General features: G+C 57.0%; 69 pseudogenes; all 69 read left to right on the top strand.

The window, feature by feature from the left end:
* The first annotated feature begins 20 nt into the window (after positions 1–20).
* Positions 21–139, top strand: LOC136597114 (5S ribosomal RNA; annotated as a pseudogene).
* An 80-nt stretch (positions 140–219) lies between these two features.
* On the top strand, positions 220–338 carry LOC136595644 (5S ribosomal RNA; annotated as a pseudogene).
* Positions 339–418: 80 nt separating this feature from the next.
* On the top strand, positions 419–537 carry LOC136596187 (5S ribosomal RNA; annotated as a pseudogene).
* Positions 538–617: 80 nt separating this feature from the next.
* Positions 618–736, top strand: LOC136596186 (5S ribosomal RNA; annotated as a pseudogene).
* An 80-nt stretch (positions 737–816) lies between these two features.
* Positions 817–935, top strand: LOC136596852 (5S ribosomal RNA; annotated as a pseudogene).
* An 80-nt stretch (positions 936–1015) lies between these two features.
* Positions 1016–1134, top strand: LOC136597432 (5S ribosomal RNA; annotated as a pseudogene).
* Positions 1135–1214: 80 nt separating this feature from the next.
* LOC136597470 (5S ribosomal RNA) lies at positions 1215–1333 on the top strand (annotated as a pseudogene).
* An 80-nt stretch (positions 1334–1413) lies between these two features.
* Positions 1414–1532, top strand: LOC136596703 (5S ribosomal RNA; annotated as a pseudogene).
* Positions 1533–1612: 80 nt separating this feature from the next.
* LOC136596185 (5S ribosomal RNA) lies at positions 1613–1731 on the top strand (annotated as a pseudogene).
* Positions 1732–1811: 80 nt separating this feature from the next.
* On the top strand, positions 1812–1930 carry LOC136596184 (5S ribosomal RNA; annotated as a pseudogene).
* Positions 1931–2010: 80 nt separating this feature from the next.
* LOC136596183 (5S ribosomal RNA) lies at positions 2011–2129 on the top strand (annotated as a pseudogene).
* An 80-nt stretch (positions 2130–2209) lies between these two features.
* On the top strand, positions 2210–2328 carry LOC136596182 (5S ribosomal RNA; annotated as a pseudogene).
* Positions 2329–2607: 279 nt separating this feature from the next.
* Positions 2608–2726, top strand: LOC136596789 (5S ribosomal RNA; annotated as a pseudogene).
* An 80-nt stretch (positions 2727–2806) lies between these two features.
* Positions 2807–2925, top strand: LOC136596850 (5S ribosomal RNA; annotated as a pseudogene).
* Positions 2926–3005: 80 nt separating this feature from the next.
* Positions 3006–3124, top strand: LOC136596435 (5S ribosomal RNA; annotated as a pseudogene).
* An 80-nt stretch (positions 3125–3204) lies between these two features.
* LOC136596181 (5S ribosomal RNA) lies at positions 3205–3323 on the top strand (annotated as a pseudogene).
* An 80-nt stretch (positions 3324–3403) lies between these two features.
* Positions 3404–3522, top strand: LOC136596180 (5S ribosomal RNA; annotated as a pseudogene).
* An 80-nt stretch (positions 3523–3602) lies between these two features.
* Positions 3603–3721, top strand: LOC136597113 (5S ribosomal RNA; annotated as a pseudogene).
* Positions 3722–3801: 80 nt separating this feature from the next.
* Positions 3802–3920, top strand: LOC136597830 (5S ribosomal RNA; annotated as a pseudogene).
* Positions 3921–4000: 80 nt separating this feature from the next.
* Positions 4001–4119, top strand: LOC136596178 (5S ribosomal RNA; annotated as a pseudogene).
* An 80-nt stretch (positions 4120–4199) lies between these two features.
* Positions 4200–4318, top strand: LOC136597290 (5S ribosomal RNA; annotated as a pseudogene).
* An 80-nt stretch (positions 4319–4398) lies between these two features.
* On the top strand, positions 4399–4517 carry LOC136596177 (5S ribosomal RNA; annotated as a pseudogene).
* An 80-nt stretch (positions 4518–4597) lies between these two features.
* Positions 4598–4716, top strand: LOC136596175 (5S ribosomal RNA; annotated as a pseudogene).
* Positions 4717–4796: 80 nt separating this feature from the next.
* On the top strand, positions 4797–4915 carry LOC136596849 (5S ribosomal RNA; annotated as a pseudogene).
* Positions 4916–4995: 80 nt separating this feature from the next.
* LOC136596422 (5S ribosomal RNA) lies at positions 4996–5114 on the top strand (annotated as a pseudogene).
* An 80-nt stretch (positions 5115–5194) lies between these two features.
* Positions 5195–5313, top strand: LOC136596174 (5S ribosomal RNA; annotated as a pseudogene).
* A 280-nt stretch (positions 5314–5593) lies between these two features.
* Positions 5594–5712, top strand: LOC136596173 (5S ribosomal RNA; annotated as a pseudogene).
* Positions 5713–5792: 80 nt separating this feature from the next.
* LOC136596172 (5S ribosomal RNA) lies at positions 5793–5911 on the top strand (annotated as a pseudogene).
* A 279-nt stretch (positions 5912–6190) lies between these two features.
* LOC136597361 (5S ribosomal RNA) lies at positions 6191–6309 on the top strand (annotated as a pseudogene).
* An 80-nt stretch (positions 6310–6389) lies between these two features.
* LOC136597112 (5S ribosomal RNA) lies at positions 6390–6508 on the top strand (annotated as a pseudogene).
* Positions 6509–6588: 80 nt separating this feature from the next.
* On the top strand, positions 6589–6707 carry LOC136596171 (5S ribosomal RNA; annotated as a pseudogene).
* An 80-nt stretch (positions 6708–6787) lies between these two features.
* Positions 6788–6906, top strand: LOC136596170 (5S ribosomal RNA; annotated as a pseudogene).
* An 80-nt stretch (positions 6907–6986) lies between these two features.
* On the top strand, positions 6987–7105 carry LOC136596169 (5S ribosomal RNA; annotated as a pseudogene).
* Positions 7106–7185: 80 nt separating this feature from the next.
* Positions 7186–7304, top strand: LOC136596167 (5S ribosomal RNA; annotated as a pseudogene).
* Positions 7305–7594: 290 nt separating this feature from the next.
* Positions 7595–7713, top strand: LOC136596166 (5S ribosomal RNA; annotated as a pseudogene).
* An 80-nt stretch (positions 7714–7793) lies between these two features.
* Positions 7794–7912, top strand: LOC136596165 (5S ribosomal RNA; annotated as a pseudogene).
* An 80-nt stretch (positions 7913–7992) lies between these two features.
* LOC136596163 (5S ribosomal RNA) lies at positions 7993–8111 on the top strand (annotated as a pseudogene).
* Positions 8112–8191: 80 nt separating this feature from the next.
* Positions 8192–8310, top strand: LOC136596162 (5S ribosomal RNA; annotated as a pseudogene).
* An 80-nt stretch (positions 8311–8390) lies between these two features.
* Positions 8391–8509, top strand: LOC136596548 (5S ribosomal RNA; annotated as a pseudogene).
* An 80-nt stretch (positions 8510–8589) lies between these two features.
* On the top strand, positions 8590–8708 carry LOC136596521 (5S ribosomal RNA; annotated as a pseudogene).
* Positions 8709–8788: 80 nt separating this feature from the next.
* Positions 8789–8907, top strand: LOC136596848 (5S ribosomal RNA; annotated as a pseudogene).
* Positions 8908–8987: 80 nt separating this feature from the next.
* On the top strand, positions 8988–9106 carry LOC136596161 (5S ribosomal RNA; annotated as a pseudogene).
* An 80-nt stretch (positions 9107–9186) lies between these two features.
* On the top strand, positions 9187–9305 carry LOC136596160 (5S ribosomal RNA; annotated as a pseudogene).
* An 80-nt stretch (positions 9306–9385) lies between these two features.
* Positions 9386–9504, top strand: LOC136596159 (5S ribosomal RNA; annotated as a pseudogene).
* A 279-nt stretch (positions 9505–9783) lies between these two features.
* LOC136596158 (5S ribosomal RNA) lies at positions 9784–9902 on the top strand (annotated as a pseudogene).
* An 80-nt stretch (positions 9903–9982) lies between these two features.
* LOC136597004 (5S ribosomal RNA) lies at positions 9983–10101 on the top strand (annotated as a pseudogene).
* An 80-nt stretch (positions 10102–10181) lies between these two features.
* LOC136596911 (5S ribosomal RNA) lies at positions 10182–10300 on the top strand (annotated as a pseudogene).
* Positions 10301–10583: 283 nt separating this feature from the next.
* On the top strand, positions 10584–10702 carry LOC136596156 (5S ribosomal RNA; annotated as a pseudogene).
* Positions 10703–10782: 80 nt separating this feature from the next.
* On the top strand, positions 10783–10901 carry LOC136596513 (5S ribosomal RNA; annotated as a pseudogene).
* Positions 10902–10981: 80 nt separating this feature from the next.
* LOC136596155 (5S ribosomal RNA) lies at positions 10982–11100 on the top strand (annotated as a pseudogene).
* An 80-nt stretch (positions 11101–11180) lies between these two features.
* LOC136596154 (5S ribosomal RNA) lies at positions 11181–11299 on the top strand (annotated as a pseudogene).
* Positions 11300–11379: 80 nt separating this feature from the next.
* LOC136596153 (5S ribosomal RNA) lies at positions 11380–11498 on the top strand (annotated as a pseudogene).
* An 80-nt stretch (positions 11499–11578) lies between these two features.
* LOC136596151 (5S ribosomal RNA) lies at positions 11579–11697 on the top strand (annotated as a pseudogene).
* An 80-nt stretch (positions 11698–11777) lies between these two features.
* LOC136596150 (5S ribosomal RNA) lies at positions 11778–11896 on the top strand (annotated as a pseudogene).
* An 80-nt stretch (positions 11897–11976) lies between these two features.
* Positions 11977–12095, top strand: LOC136596149 (5S ribosomal RNA; annotated as a pseudogene).
* An 80-nt stretch (positions 12096–12175) lies between these two features.
* Positions 12176–12294, top strand: LOC136596148 (5S ribosomal RNA; annotated as a pseudogene).
* Positions 12295–12374: 80 nt separating this feature from the next.
* LOC136596147 (5S ribosomal RNA) lies at positions 12375–12493 on the top strand (annotated as a pseudogene).
* An 80-nt stretch (positions 12494–12573) lies between these two features.
* Positions 12574–12692, top strand: LOC136596669 (5S ribosomal RNA; annotated as a pseudogene).
* Positions 12693–12772: 80 nt separating this feature from the next.
* LOC136597278 (5S ribosomal RNA) lies at positions 12773–12891 on the top strand (annotated as a pseudogene).
* Positions 12892–12971: 80 nt separating this feature from the next.
* On the top strand, positions 12972–13090 carry LOC136597174 (5S ribosomal RNA; annotated as a pseudogene).
* Positions 13091–13170: 80 nt separating this feature from the next.
* LOC136596005 (5S ribosomal RNA) lies at positions 13171–13289 on the top strand (annotated as a pseudogene).
* Positions 13290–13369: 80 nt separating this feature from the next.
* LOC136597242 (5S ribosomal RNA) lies at positions 13370–13488 on the top strand (annotated as a pseudogene).
* Positions 13489–13568: 80 nt separating this feature from the next.
* Positions 13569–13687, top strand: LOC136596410 (5S ribosomal RNA; annotated as a pseudogene).
* An 80-nt stretch (positions 13688–13767) lies between these two features.
* LOC136596145 (5S ribosomal RNA) lies at positions 13768–13886 on the top strand (annotated as a pseudogene).
* Positions 13887–13966: 80 nt separating this feature from the next.
* Positions 13967–14085, top strand: LOC136596144 (5S ribosomal RNA; annotated as a pseudogene).
* An 80-nt stretch (positions 14086–14165) lies between these two features.
* LOC136596143 (5S ribosomal RNA) lies at positions 14166–14284 on the top strand (annotated as a pseudogene).
* An 80-nt stretch (positions 14285–14364) lies between these two features.
* On the top strand, positions 14365–14483 carry LOC136596577 (5S ribosomal RNA; annotated as a pseudogene).
* An 80-nt stretch (positions 14484–14563) lies between these two features.
* Positions 14564–14682, top strand: LOC136596142 (5S ribosomal RNA; annotated as a pseudogene).
* An 80-nt stretch (positions 14683–14762) lies between these two features.
* LOC136597003 (5S ribosomal RNA) lies at positions 14763–14881 on the top strand (annotated as a pseudogene).
* Positions 14882–14923: the final 42 nt, after the last annotated feature.

Here is a 14923-nt window from a genome sequence, read left to right as displayed (position 1 = left end):
ATAGGAAAGGAGGAGGAGCTGTCAACGGGCATTCTAAGCTGAATGTGCCTGCTCTCGTCAGATCGCGGCCGCCAGCCAGCTTGAGGCCTGGCAAGTACCAGTATGGGTGACCGGCTGGGAATCCCAGGTCCCGCTGACTTTTAAGGCCGTGAGTAGGTTGCTTTCCTTTTCGGAGGTGCGTTCGCACTGCAGAAAGCCCATAGGAAAGGAGGAGGAGCTGTCAACGGGCATACTAAGCTGAATGTGCCTGCTCTCATCAGATCGCGGCCGCCAGCCAGCTTGAGGCCTGGCAAGTACCAGTATGGGTGACCGGCTGGGAATCCCAGGTCCCGTTGACTTTTAAGGCCGTGAGTAGGTTTCTTTCCGTTTCGGAGGTGCGTTCGCACTGCAGAAAGCCCATAGGAAAGGAGGAGGAGCTGTCAACGGGCATTCTAAGCTGAATGTGCCTGCTCTCGTCAGATCGCGGCCGCCAGCCAGCTTGAGGCCTGGCAAGTACCAGTATGGGTGACCGGCTGGGAATCCCAGGTCCCGTTGACTTTTAAGGCCGTGAGTAGGTTGCTTTCCGTTTCGGAGGTGCGTTCGCACTGCAGAAAGCCCATAGGAAAGGAGGAGGAGCTGTCAACGGGCATTCTAAGCTGAATGTGCCTGCTCTCGTCAGATCGCGGCCGCCAGCCAGCTTGAGGCCTGGCAAGTACCAGTATGGGTGACCGGCTGGGAATCCCAGGTCCCGTTGACTTTTAAGGCCGTGAGTAGGTTTATTTCCTTTTCGGAGGTGCGTTCGCACTGCAGAAAGCCCATAGGAAAGGAGGAGGAGCTGTCAACGGGCGTTCTAAGCTGAATGTGCCTGCTCTCGTCAGATCGCGGCCGCCAGCCAGCTTGAGGCCTGGCAAGTACCAGTATGGGTGACCGGCTGGGAATCCCAGGTCCCGTTGACTTTTAAGGCCGTGAGTAGGTTGCTTTCCTTTTCGGAGGTGCGTTCGCACTGCAGAAAGCCCATAGGAAAGGAGGAGGAGCTGTCAACGGGCATTCTAAGCTGAATGTACCTCCTCTCGTCAGATCGCGGCCGCCAGCCAGCTTGAGGCCTGGCAAGTACCAGTATGGGTGACCGGCTGGGAATCCCAGGTCCCGTTGACTTTTAAGGCCGTGAGTAGGTTTCTTTCCGTTTCGGAGGTGCGTTCGCACTGCAGAAAGCCCATAGGAAAGGAGGAGGAGCTGTCAACGGGCATTCTAAGCTGAATGTGCCTGCTCTCGTCAGATCGAGGCCGCCAGCCAGCTTGAGGCCTGGCAAGTACCAGTATGGGTGACCGGCTGGGAATCCCAGGTCCCGTTGACTTTTAAGGCCGTGAGTAGGTTTCTTTCCTTTTCGGAGGTGCGTTCGCACTGCAGAAAGCCCATAGGAAAGGAGGAGGAGCTGTCAACGGGCATTCTAAGCTGAATGTGCCTGCTCTCGTCAGATCGCGGCCGCCAGCCAGCTTGAGGCCTGGCAAGTACCAGTATGGGTGACCGGCTGGGAATCCCAGGTCCCGTTGATTTTTAAGGCCGTGAGTAGGTTTCTTTCCTTTTCGGAGGTGCGTTCGCACTGCAGAAAGCCCATAGGAAAGGAGGAGGAGCTGTCAACGGGCATTCTAAGCTGAATGTGCCTGCTCTCGTCAGATCGCGGCCGCCAGCCAGCTTGAGGCCTGGCAAGTACCAGTATGGGTGACCGGCTGGGAATCCCAGGTCCCGTTGACTTTTAAGGCCGTGAGTAGGTTTCTTTCCGTTTCGGAGGTGCGTTCGCACTGCAGAAAGCCCATAGGAAAGGAGGAGGAGCTGTCAACGGGCATTCTAAGCTGAATGTGCCTGCTCTCGTCAGATCGCGGCCGCCAGCCAGCTTGAGGCCTGGCAAGTACCAGTATGGGTGACCGGCTGGGAATCCCAGGTCCCGTTGACTTTTAAGGCCGTGAGTAGGTTGCTTTCCTTTTCGGAGGTGCGTTCGCACTGCAGAAAGCCCATAGGAAAGGAGGAGGAGCTGTCAACGGGCATTCTAAGCTGAATGTGCCTGCTCTCGTCAGATCGCGGCCGCCAGCCAGCTTGAGGCCTGGCAAGTACCAGTATGGGTGACCGGCTGGGAATCCCAGGTCCCGTTGACTCTTAAGGCCGTGAGTAGGTTTCTTTCCTTTTCGGAGGTGCGTTCGCACTGCAGAAAGCCCATAGGAAAGGAGGAGGAGCTGTCAACGGGCATTCTAAGCTGAATGTGCCTGCTCTCGTCAGATCGCGGCCGCCAGCCAGCTTGAGGCCTGGCAAGTACCAGTATGGGTGACCGGCTGGGAATCCCAGGTCCCGTTGACTTTTTAGGCCGTGAGTAGGTTGCTTTCCTTTTCGGAGGTGCGTTCGCACTGCAGAAAGCCCATAGGAAAGGAGGAGGAGCTGTCAACGGGCATTCTAAGCTGAATGTACCTGCTCTCGTCAGATCGCGGCCGCCAGCCAGCTTGAGGCCTGGCAAGTACCAGTATGGGTGACCGGCTGGGAATCCCAGGTCCCATTGACTTTTAAGGCCGTGAGTAGGTTTCTTTCCGTTTCGGAGGTGCGTTCGCACTGCAGAAAGCCCATAGGAAAGGAGGAGGAGCTGTCAACGGGCATTCTAAGCTGAATGTGCCTGCTCTCGTCAGATCGCGGCCGCCAGCCAGCTTGAGGCCTGGCAAGTACCAGTATGGGTGACCGGCTGGGAATCCCAGGTCCCGTTGCCTTTTAAGGCCGTGAGTAGGTTTCTTTCCTTTTCGGAGGTGCGTTCGCACTGCAGAAAGCCCATAGGAAAGGAGGAGGAGCTGTCAACGGGCGTTCTAAGCTGAATGTGCCTGCTCTCGTCAGATCGCGGCCGCCAGCCAGCTTGAGGCCTGGCAAGTACCAGTATGGGTGACCGGCTGGGAATCCCAGGTCCCGTTGACTTTTAAGGCCGTGAGTAGGTTGCTTTCCTTTTCGGAGGTGCGTTCGCACTGCAGAAAGCCCATAGGAAAGGAGGAGGAGCTGTCAACGGGCATTCTAAGCTGAATGTACCTGCTCTCGTCAGATCGCGGCCGCCAGCCAGCTTGAGGCCTGGCAAGTACCAGTGTGGGTGACCGGCTGGGAATCCCAGGTCCCGTTGACTTTTAAGGCCGTGAGTAGGTTTCTTTCCGTTTCGGAGGTGCGTTCGCACTGCAGAAAGCCCATAGGAAAGGAGGAGGAGCTGTCAACGGGCATTCTAAGCTGAATGTGCCTGCTCTCGTCAGATCGCGGCCGCCAGCCAGCTTGAGGCCTGGCAAGTACCAGTATGGGTGACCGGCTGGGAATCCCAGGTCCCGTTGACTTTTAAGGCCGTGAGTAGGTTTCTTTCCTTTTCGGAGGTGCGTTCGCACTGCAGAAAGCCCATAGGAAAGGAGGAGGAGCTGTCAACGGGCATTCTAAGCTGAATGTGCCTGCTCTCGTCAGATCGCGGCCGCCAGCCAGCTTGAGGCCTGGCAAGTACCAGTATGGGTGACCGGCTGGGAATCCCAGGTCCCGTTGACTTTTAAGGCCGTGAGTAGGTTTCTTTCCTTTTCGGAGGTGCGTTCGCACTGCAGAAAGCCCATAGGAAAGGAGGAGGAGCTGTCAACGGGCATTCTAAGCTGAATGTGCCTGCTCTCGTCAGATCGCGGCCGCCAGCCAGCTTGAGGCCTGGCAAGTACCAGTATGGGTGACCGGCTGGGAATCCCAGGTCCCGCTGACTTTTAAGGCCGTGAGTAGGTTGCTTTCCTTTTCGGAGGTGCGTTCGCACTGCAGAAAGCCCATAGGAAAGGAGGAGGAGCTGTCAACGGGCATACTAAGCTGAATGTGCCTGCTCTCATCAGATCGCGGCCGCCAGCCAGCTTGAGGCCTGGCAAGTACCAGTATGGGTGACCGGCTGGGAATCCCAGGTCCCGTTGACTTTTAAGGCCGTGAGTAGGTTTCTTTCCGTTTCGGAGGTGCGTTCGCACTGCAGAAAGCCCATAGGAAAGGAGGAGGAGCTGTCAACGGGCATTCTAAGCTGAATGTGCCTGCTCTCGTCAGATCGCGGCCGCCAGCCAGCTTGAGGCCTGGCAAGTACCAGTATGGGTGACCGGCTGGGAATCCCAGGTCCCGTTGACTTTTAAGGCCGTGAGTAGGTTGCTTTCCTTTTCGGAGGTGCGTTCGCACTGCAGAAAGCCCATAGGAAAGGAGGAGGAGCTGTCAACGGGCATTCTAAGCTGAATGTACCTGCTCTCGTCAGATCGCGGCCGCCAGCCAGCTTGAGGCCTGGCAAGTACCAGTATGGGTGACCGGCTGGCAATCCCAGGTCCCGTTGACTTTTAAGGCCGTGAGTAGGTTTCTTTCCGTTTCGGAGGTGCGTTCGCACTGCAGAAAGCCCATAGGAAAGGAGGAGGAGCTGTCAACGGGCATTCTAAGCTGAATGTGCCTGCTCTCGTCAGATCGCGGCCGCCAGCCAGCTTGAGGCCTGGCAAGTACCAGTATGGGTGACCGGCTGGGAATCCCAGGTCCCGTTGACTTTTAAGGCCGTGAGTAGGTTTCTTTCCGTTTCGGAGGTGCGTTCGCACTGCAGAAAGCCCATAGGAAAGGAGGAGGAGCTGTCAACGGGCATTCTAAGCTGAATGTGCCTGCTCTCGTCAGATCGCGGCCGCCAGCCAGCTTGAGGCCTGGCAAGTACCAGTATGGGTGACCGGCTGGGAATCCCAGGTCCCGTTGACTTTTAAGGCCGTGAGTAGGTTTCTTTCCTTTTCGGAGGTGCGTTCGCACTGCAGAAAGCCCATAGGAAAGGAGGAGGAGCTGTCAACGGGCGTTCTAAGCTGAATGTGCCTGCTCTCGTCAGATCGCGGCCGCCAGCCAGCTTGAGGCCTGGCAAGTACCAGTATGGGTGACCGGCTGGGAATCCCAGGTCCCGTTGACTTTTAAGGCCGTGAGTAGGTTGCTTTCCTTTTCGGAGGTGCGTTCGCACTGCAGAAAGCCCATAGGAAAGGAGGAGGAGCTGTCAACGGGCATTCTAAGCTGAATGTACCTGCTCTCGTCAGATCGCGGCCGCCAGCCAGCTTGAGGCCTGGCAAGTACCAGTGTGGGTGACCGGCTGGGAATCCCAGGTCCCGTTGACTTTTAAGGCCGTGAGTAGGTTTCTTTCCGTTTCGGATGTGCGTTCGCACTGCAGAAAGCCCATAGGAAAGGAGGAGGAGCTGTCAACGGGCATTCTAAGCTGAATGTGCCTGCTCTCGTCAGATCGCGGCCGCCAGCCAGCTTGAGGCCTGGCAAGTACCAGTATGGGTGACCGGCTGGGAATCCCAGGTCCCGTTGACTTTTAAGGCCGTGAGTAGGTTTCTTTCCTTTTCGGAGGTGCGTTCGCACTGCAGAAAGCCCATAGGAAAGGAGGAGGAGCTGTCAACAGGGCATTCTAAGCTGAATGTGCCTGCTCTCGTCAGATCGCGGCCGCCAGCCAGCTTGAGGCCTGGCAAGTACCAGTATGGGTGACCGGCTGGGAATCCCAGGTCCCGTTGACTTTTAAGGCCGTGAGTAGGTTTCTTTCCGTTTCGGAGGTGCGTTCGCACTGCAGAAAGCCCATAGGAAAGGAGGAGGAGCTGTCAACGGGCATTCTAAGCTGAATGTGCCTGCTCTCGTCAGATCGCGGCCGCCAGCCAGCTTGAGGCCTGGCAAGTACCAGTATGGGTGACCGGCTGGGAATCCCAGGTCCCGTTGACTTTTAAGGCCGTGAGTAGGTTGCTTTCCTTTTCGGAGGTGCGTTCGCACTGCAGAAAGCCCATAGGAAAGGAGGAGGAGCTGTCAACGGGCATTCTAAGCTGAATGTGCCTGCTCTCGTCAGATCGCGGCCGCCAGCCAGCTTGAGGCCTGGCAAGTACCAGTATGGGTGACCGGCTGGGAATCCCAGGTCCCGTTGACTTTTAAGGCCGTGAGTAGGTTGCTTTCCTTTTCGGAGGTGCGTTCGCACTGCAGAAAGCCCATAGGAAAGGAGGAGGAGCTGTCAACGGGCATTCTAAGCTGAATGTACCTGCTCTCGTCAGATCGCGGCCGCCAGCCAGCTTGAGGCCTGGCAAGTACCAGTATGGGTGACCGGCTGGGAATCCCAGGTCCCATTGACTTTTAAGGCCGTGAGTAGGTTACTTTCCGTTTCGGAGGTGCGTTCGCACTGCAGAAAGCCCATAGGAAAGGAGGAGGAGCTGTCAACAGGCATTCTAAGCTGAATGTGCCTGCTCTCGTCAGATCGCGGCTGCCAGCCAGCTTGAGGCCTGGCAAGTACCAGTATGGGTGACCGGCTGGGAATCCCAGGTCCCGTTGACTTTTAAGGCCGTGAGTAGGTTTCTTTCCTTTTCGGAGGTGCGTTCGCACTGCAGAAAGCCCATAGGAAAGGAGGAGGAGCTGTCAACGGGCATTCTAAGCTGAATGTGCCTGCTCTCGTCAGATCGCGGCCGCCAGCCAGCTTGAGGCCTGGCAAGTACCAGTATGGGTGACCGGCTGGGAATCCCAGGTCCCGCTGACTTTTAAGGCCGTGAGTAGGTTGCTTTCCTTTTCGGAGGTGCGTTCGCACTGCAGAAAGCCCATAGGAAAGGAGGAGGAGCTGTCAACGGGCATTCTAAGCTGAATGTGCCTGCTCTCGTCAGATCGCGGCCGCCAGCCAGCTTGAGGCCTGGCAAGTACCAGTATGGGTGACCGGCTGGGAATCCCAGGTCCCGTTGACTTTTAAGGCCGTGAGTAGGTTTCTTTCCTTTTCGGAAGTGCGTTCGCACTGCAGAAAGCCCATAGGAAAGGAGGAGGAGCTGTCAACGGGCATTCTAAGCTGAATGTGCCTGCTCTCGTCAGATCGCGGCCGCCAGCCAGCTTGAGGCCTGGCAAGTACCAGTATGGGTGACCGGCTGGGAATCCCAGGTCCCGTTGACTTTTAAGGCCGTGAGTAGGTTTCTTTCCTTTTCGGAGGTGCGTTCGCACTGCAGAAAGCCCATAGGAAAGGAGGAGGAGCTGTCAACGGGCATTCTAAGCTGAATGTGCCTGCTCTCGTCAGATCGCGGCCGCCAGCCAGCTTGAGGCCTGGCAAGTACCAGTATGGGTGACCGGCTGGGAATCCCAGGTCCCGTTGACTTTTAAGGCCGTGAGTAGGTTTCTTTCCTTTTCGGAGGTGCGTTCGCACTGCAGAAAGCCCATAGGAAAGGAGGAGGAGCTGTCAACGGGCATTCTAAGCTGAATGTGCCTGCTCTCGTCAGATCGCGGCCGCCAGCCAGCTTGAGGCCTGGCAAGTACCAGTATGGGTGACCGGCTGGGAATCCCAGGTCCCGTTGACTTTTAAGGCCGTGAGTAGGTTTCTTTCCGTTTCGGAGGTGCGTTCGCACTGCAGAAAGCCCATAGGAAAGGAGGAGGAGCTGTCAACGGGCATTCTACGGGCATTCTAAGCTGAATGTGCCTGCTCTCGTCAGATCGTGGCCGCCAGCCAGCTTGAGGCCTGGCAAGTACCAGTATGGGTGACCGGCTGGGAATCCCAGGTCCCGTTGACTTTTAAGGCCGTGAGTAGGTTTCTTTCCTTTTCGGAGGTGCGTTCGCACTGCAGAAAGCCCATAGGAAAGGAGGAGGAGCTGTCAACGGGCATTCTAAGCTGAATGTGCCTGCTCTCGTCAGATCGCGGCCGCCAGCCAGCTTGAGGCCTGGCAAGTACCAGTATGGGTGACCGGCTGGGAATCCCAGGTCCCGTTGACTTTTAAGGCCGTGAGTAGGTTTCTTTCCTTTTCGGAGGTGCGTTCGCACTGCAGAAAGCCCATAGGAAAGGAGGAGGAGCTGTCAACGGGCATTCTAAGCTGAATGTGCCTGCTCTCGTCAGATCGCGGCCGCCAGCCAGCTTGAGGCCTGGCAAGTACCAGTATGGGTGACCGGCTGGGAATCCCAGGTCCCGTTGACTTTTAAGGCCGTGACTAGGTTTCTTTCCGTTTCGGAGGTGCGTTCGCACTGCAGAAAGCCCATAGGAAAGGAGGAGGAGCTGTCAACGGGCATTCTAAGCTGAATGTGCCTGCTCTCGTCAGATCGCGGCCGCCAGCCAGCTTGAGGCCTGGCAAGTACCAGTATGGGTGACCGGCTGGGAATCCCAGGTCCCGTTGACTTTTAAGGCCGTGAGTAGGTTTCTTTCCGTTTCGGAGGTGCGTTCGAACTGCAGAAAGCCCATAGGAAAGGAGGAGGAGCTGTCAACGGGCATTCTAAGCTGAATGTGCCTGCTCTCGTCAGATCGCGGCCGCCAGCCAGCTTGAGGCCTGGCAAGTACCAGTATGGGTGACCGGCTGGGAATCCCAGGTCCCGTTGACTTTTAAGGCCGTGAGTAGGTTTCTTTCCTTTTCGGAGGTGCGTTCGCACTGCAGAAAGCCCATAGGAAAGGAGGAGGAGCTGTCAACGGGCATTCTAAGCTGAATGTGCCTGCTCTCGTCAGATCGCGGCCGCCAGCCAGCTTGAGGCCTGGCAAGTACCAGTATGGGTGACCGGATGGGAATCCCAGGTCCCGTTGACTTTTAAGGCCGTGAGTAGGTTTCTTTCCGTTTCGGAGGTGCGTTCGCACTGCAGAAAGCCCATAGGAAAGGAGGAGGAGCTGTCAACGGGCATTCTAAGCTGAATGTGCCTGCTCTCGTCAGATCGCGGCTGCCAGCCAGCTTGAGGCCTGGCAAGTACCAGTATGGGTGACCGGCTGGGAATCCCAGGTCCCGTTGACTTTTAAGGCCGTGAGTAGGTTTCTTTCCTTTTCGGAGGTGCGTTCGCACTGCAGAAAGCCCATAGGAAAGGAGGAGGAGCTGTCAACGGGCGTTCTAAGCTGAATGTGCCTGCTCTCGTCAGATCGCGGCCGCCAGCCAGCTTGAGGCCTGGCAAGTACCAGTATGGGTGACCGGCTGGGAATCCCAGGTCCCGTTGACTTTTAAGGCCGTGAGTAGGTTTCTTTCCGTTTCGGAGGTGCGTTCGCACTGCAGAAAGCCCATAGGAAAGGAGGAGGAGCTGTCAACGGGCATTCTAAGCTGAATGTGCCTGCTCTCGTCAGATCGCGGCCGCCAGCCAGCTTGAGGCCTGGCAAGTACCAGTATGGGTGACCGGCTGGGAATCCCAGGTCCCGTTGACTTTTAAGGCCGTGAGTAGGTTTCTTTCCTTTTCGGAGGTGCGTTCGCACTGCAGAAAGCCCATAGGAAAGGAGGAGGAGCTGTCAACGGGCATTCTAAGCTGAATGTGCCTGCTCTCGTCAGATCGCGGCCGCCAGCCAGCTTGAGGCCTGGCAAGTACCAGTATGGGTGACCGGCTGGGAATCCCAGGTCCCGTTGACTTTTAAGGCCGTGAGTAGGTTTCTTTCCGTTTCGGAGGTGCGTTCGCACTGCAGAAAGCCCATAGGAAAGGAGGAGGAGCTGTCAACGGGCATTCTAAGCTGAATGTGCCTGCTCTCGTCAGATCGCGGCCGCCAGCCAGCTTGAGGCCTGGCAAGTACCAGTATGGGTGACCGGCTGGGAATCCCAGGTCCCGTTGACTTTTAAGGCCGTGAGTAGGTTTCTTTCCGTTTCGGAGGTGCGTTCGCACTGCAGAAAGCCCATAGGAAAGGAGGAGGAGCTGTCAACGGGCATTCTAAGCTGAATGTGCCTGCTCTCGTCAGATCGCGGCCGCCAGCCAGCTTGAGGCCTGGCAAGTACCAGTATGGGTGACCGGCTGGGAATCCCAGGTCCCGTTGACATTTAAGGCCGTGAGTAGGTTGCTTTCCTTTTCGGAGGTGCGTTCGCACTGCAGAAAGCCCATAGGAAAGGAGGAGGAGCTGTCAACGGGCATTCTAAGCTGAATGTGCCTGCTCTCGTCAGATCGCGGCCGCCAGCCAGCTTGAGGCCTGGCAAGTACCAGTATGGGTGACCGGCTGGGAATCCCAGGTCCCGTTGACTTTTAAGGCCGTGAGTAGGTTTCTTTCCTTTTCGGAGGTGCGTTCGCACTGCAGAAAGCCCATAGGAAAGGAGGAGGAGCTGTCAACGGGCATTCTAAGCTGAATGTGCCTGCTCTCGTCAGATCGTGGCCGCAAGCCAGCTTGAGGCCTGGCAAGTACCAGTATGGGTGACCGGCTGGGAATCCCAGGTCCCGTTGACTTTTAAGGCCGTGAGTAGGTTTCTTTCCGTTTCGGAGGTGCGTTCGCACTGCAGAAAGCCCATAGGAAAGGAGGAGGAGCTGTCAACGGGCATTCTAAGCTGAATGTGCCTGCTCTCGTCAGAAAGCGGCCGCCAGCCAGCTTGAGGCCTGGCAAGTACCAGTATGGGTGACCGGCTGGGAATCCCAGGTCCCGTTGACTTTTAAGGCCGTGAGTAGGTTGCTTTCCTTTTCGGAGGTGCGTTCGCACTGCAGAAAGCCCATAGGAAAGGAGGAGGAGCTGTCAACGGGCATTCTAAGCTGAATGTGCCTGCTCTCGTCAGATCGCGCCCGCCAGCCAGCCAGCTTGAGGCCTGGCAAGTACCAGTATGGGTGACCGGCTGGGAATCCCAGGTCCCGTTGACTTTTAAGGCCGTGAGTAGGTTTCTTTCCTTTTCGGAGGTGCGTTCGCACTGCAGAAAGCCCATAGGAAAGGAGGAGGAGCTGTCAACGGGCATTCTAAGCTGAATGTGCCTGCTCTCGTCAGATCGCGGCCGCCAGCCAGCTTGAGGCCTGGCAAGTACCAGTATGGGTGACCGGCTGGGAATCCCAGGTCCCGTTGACTTTTAAGGCCGTGAGTAGGTTTCTTTCCTTTTCGGAGGTGCGTTTGCACTGCAGAAAGCCCATAGGAAAGGAGGAGGAGCTGTCAACGGGAATTCTAAGCTGAATGTGCCTGCTCTCGTCAGATCGCGGCCGCCAGCCAGCTTTAGGCCTGGCAAGTACCAGTATGGGTGACCGGCTGGGAATCCCAGGTCCCGTTGACTTTTAAGGCCGTGAGTAGGTTGCTTTCCTTTTCGGAGGTGCGTTCGCACTGCAGAAAGCCCATAGGAAAGGAGGAGGAGCTGTCAACGGGCATTCTAAGCTGAATGTGCCTGCTCTCGTCAGATCGCGGCCGCCAGCCAGCTTGAGGCCTGGCAAGTACCAGTATGGGTGACCGGCTGGGAATCCCAGGTCCCGTTGACTTTTAAGGCCGTGAGTAGGTTTCTTTCCGTTTCGGAGGTGCGTTCGCACTGCAGAAAGCCCATAGGAAAGGAGGAGGAGCTGTCAACGGGCATTCTAAGCTGAATGTGCCTGCTCTCGTCAGATCGCGGCCGCCAGCCAGCTTGAGGCCTGGCAAGTACCAGTATGGGTGACCGGCTGGGAATCCCAGGTCCCGTTGACTTTTAAGGCCGTGAGCAGGTTGCTTTCCTTTTCGGAGGTGCGTTCGCACTGCAGAAAGCCCATAGGAAAGGAGGAGGAGCTGTCAACGGGCATTCTAAGCTGAATGTGCCTGCTCTCGTCAGATCGCGGCCGCCAGCCAGCTTGAGGCCTGGCAAGTACCAGTATGGGTGACCGGCTGGGAATCCCAGGTCCCGTTGACTTTTAAGGCCGTGAGTAGGTTTCTTTCCTTTTCGGAGGTGCGTTCGCACTGCAGAAAGCCCATAGGAAAGGAGGAGGAGCTGTCAACGGGCATTCTAAGCTGAATGTGCCTGCTCTCGTCAGATCGCGGCCGCCAGCCAGCTTGAGGCCTGGCAAGTACCAGTATGGGTGACCGGCTGGGAATCCCAGGTCCCGTTGACTTTTAAGGCCGTGAGTAGGTTTCTTTCCTTTTCGGAGGTGCGTTCGCACTGCAGAAAGCCCATAGGAAAGGAGGAGAAGCTGTCAACGGGCATTCTAAGCTGAATGTGCCTGCTCTCGTCAGATCGCGGCCGCCAGCCAGCTTGAGGCCTGGCAAGTACCAGTATGGGTGACCGGCTGGGAATCCCAGGTCCCGTTGACTTTTAAGGCCGTGAGCAGGTTGCTTTCCTTTTCGGAGGTGCGTTCGCACTGCAGAAAGCCCATAGGAAAGGAGGAGGAGCTGTCAACGGGCATTCTAAGCTGAATGTGCCTGCTCTCGTCAGATCGCGGCCGCCAGCCAGCTTGAGGCCTGGCAAGTACCAGTATGGGTGACCGGCTGGGAATCCCAGGTCCCGTTGACTTTTAAGGCCGTGAGTAGGTTTCTTTCCTTTTCGGAGGTGCGTTCGCACTGCAGAAAGCCCATAGGAAAGGAGGAGGAGCTGTCAACGGGCATTCTAAGCTGAATGTGCCTGCTCTCGTCAGATCGCGGCCGCCAGCCAGCTTGAGGCCTGGCAAGTACCAGTATGGGTGACCGGCTGGGAATCCCAGGTCCCGTTGACTTTTAAGGCCGTGAGTAGGTTTCTTTCCTTTTCGGAGGTGCGTTCGCACTGCAGAAAGCCCATAGGAAAGGAGGAGAAGCTGTCAACGGGCATTCTAAGCTGAATGTGCCTGCTCTCGTCAGATCGCGGCCGCCAGCCAGCTTGAGGCCTGGCAAGTACCAGTATGGGTGACCGGCTGGGAATCCCAGGTCCCGTTGACTTTTAAGGCCGTGAGTAGGTTTCTTTCCTTTTCGGAGGTGCGTTCGCACTGCAGAAAGCCCATAGGAAAGGAGGAGGAGCTGTCAACGGGCATTCTAAGCTGAATGTGCCTGCTCTCGTCAGATCGCGGCCGCCCGGCAGCTTGAGGCCTGGCAAGTACCAGTATGGGTGACCGGCTGGGAATCCCAGGTCCCGTTGACTTTTAAGGCCGTGAGTAGGTTCCTTTCCGTTTCGGAGGTGCGTTCGCACTGCAGAAAGCCCATAGGAAAGGAGGAGGAGCTGTCAACGGGCATTCTAAGCTGAATGTGCCTGCTCTCGTCAGATCGCGGCCGCCAGCCAGCTTGAGGCCTGGCAAGTACCAGTATGGGTGACCGGCTGGGCATCCCAGGTCCCGTTGACTTTTAAGGCCGTGAGTAGGTTTCTTTCCTTTTCGGAGGTGCATTCGCACTGCAGAAAGCCCATAGGAAAGGAGGAGGAGCTGTCAACGGGCATTCTAAGCTGAATGTGCCTGCTCTCGTCAGATCGCGGCCGCCAGCCAGCTTGAGGCCTGGCAAGTGCCAGTATGGGTGACCGGCTGGGAATCCCAGGTCCCGTTGACCTTTAAGGCCGTGAGTAGGTTGCTTTCCTTTTCAGAGGTGCGTTCGCACTGCAGAAAGCCCATAGGAAAGGAGGAGGAGCTGTCAACGGGCATTCTAAGCTGAATGTACCTGCTCTCGTCAGATCGCGGCCGCCAGCCAGCTTGAGGCCTGGCAAGTACCAGTATGGGTGACCGGCTGGGAATCCCAGGTCCCGTTGACTTTTAAGGCCGTGAGTAGGTTTCTTTCTGTTTCGGAGGTGCGTTCGCACTGCAGAAAGCCCATAGGAAAGGAGGAGGAGCTGTCAACAGGCATTCTAAGCTGAATGTGCCTGCTCTCGTCAGATCGCGGCCGCCAGCCAGCTTGAGGCCTGGCAAGTACCAGTATGGGTGACCGGCTGGGAATCCCAGGTCCCGTTGACTTTTAAGGCCGTGAGTAGGTTTCTTTCCTTTTCGGAGGTGCGTTCGCACTGCAGAAAGCCCATAGGAAAGGAGGTGGAGCTGTCAACGGGCATTCTAAGCTGAATGTGCCTGCTCTCGTCAGATCGCAGCGGCCAGCCAGCTTGAGGCCTGGCAAGTACCAGTATGGGTGACCGGCTGGGAATCCCAGGTCCCGTTGACTTTTAAGGCCGTGAGTAGGTTGCTTTCCTTTTCGGAGGTGCGTTCGCACTGCAGAAAGCCCATAGGAAAGGAGGAGGAGCTGTCAACGGGCATTCTAAGCTGAATGTGCCTGCTCTCGTCAGATCGCGGCCGCCAGCCAGCTTGAGGCCTGGCAAGTACCAGTATGGGTGACCGGCTGGGAATCCCAGGTCCCGTTGACTTTTAAGGCCGTGAGTAGGTTTCTTTCCTTTTCGGAGGTGCGTTCGCACTGCAGAAAGCCCATAGGAAAGGAGGAGGAGCTGTCAACGGGCATTCTAAGCTGAATGTGCCTGCTCTCGTCAGATCGCGGCCGCCAGCCAGCTTGAGGCCTGGCAAGTACCAGTATGGGTGACCGGCTGGGAATCCCAGGTCCCGTTGACTTTTAAGGCCGTGAGTAGGTTTCTTTCCGTTTCGGAGGTGCGTTCGCACTGCAGAAAGCCCATAGGAAAGGAGGAGGAGCTGTCAACGGGCATTCTAAGCTGAATGTGCCTGCTCTCGTCAGATCGCGGCCGCCAGCCAGCTTGAGGCCTGGCAAGTACCAGTATGGGTGACCGGCTGGGAATCCCAGGTCCCGTTGACTTTTAAGGCCGTGAGTAGGTTTCTTTCCGTTTCGGAGGTGCGTTCGCACTGCAGAAAGCCCATAGGAAAGGAGGAGGAGCTGTCAACGGGCATTCTAAGCTGAATGTGCCTGCTCTCGTCAGATCGCGGCCGCCAGCCAGCTTGAGGCCTGGCAAGTACCAGTATGGGTGACCGGCTGGGAATCCCAGGTCCCGTTGACATTTAAGGCCGTGAGTAGGTTGCTTTCCTTTTCGGAGGTGCGTTCGCACTGCAGAAAGCCCATAGGAAAGGAGGAGGAGCTGTCAACGGGCATTCTAAGCTGAATGTGCCTGCTCTCGTCAGATCGCGGCCGCCAGCCAGCTTGAGGCCTGGCAAGTACCAGTATGGGTGACCGGCTGGGAATCCCAGGTCCCGTTGACTTTTAAGGCCGTGAGTAGGTTTCTTTCCTTTTCGGAGGTGCGTTCGCACTGCAGAAAGCCCATAGGAAAGGAGGAGGAGCTGTCAACGGGCATTCTAAGCTGAATGTGCCTGCTCTCGTCAGATCGTGGCCGCAAGCCAGCTTGAGGCCTGGCAAGTACCAGTATGGGTGACCGGCTGGGAATCCCAGGTCCCGTTGACTTTTAAGGCCGTGAGTAGGTTTCTTTCCGTTTCGGAGGTGCGT

The sequence above is a fragment of the Eleutherodactylus coqui genome, unplaced genomic scaffold, assembly GCF_035609145.1.
Source record: "Eleutherodactylus coqui strain aEleCoq1 unplaced genomic scaffold, aEleCoq1.hap1 HAP1_SCAFFOLD_117, whole genome shotgun sequence".
Lineage (NCBI taxonomy): Eukaryota > Metazoa > Chordata > Amphibia > Anura > Eleutherodactylidae > Eleutherodactylus > Eleutherodactylus coqui.
The sequence above is the reverse complement of the archived record's forward strand: the minus strand, read 5'-3'. Positions and strand labels throughout refer to the sequence as shown.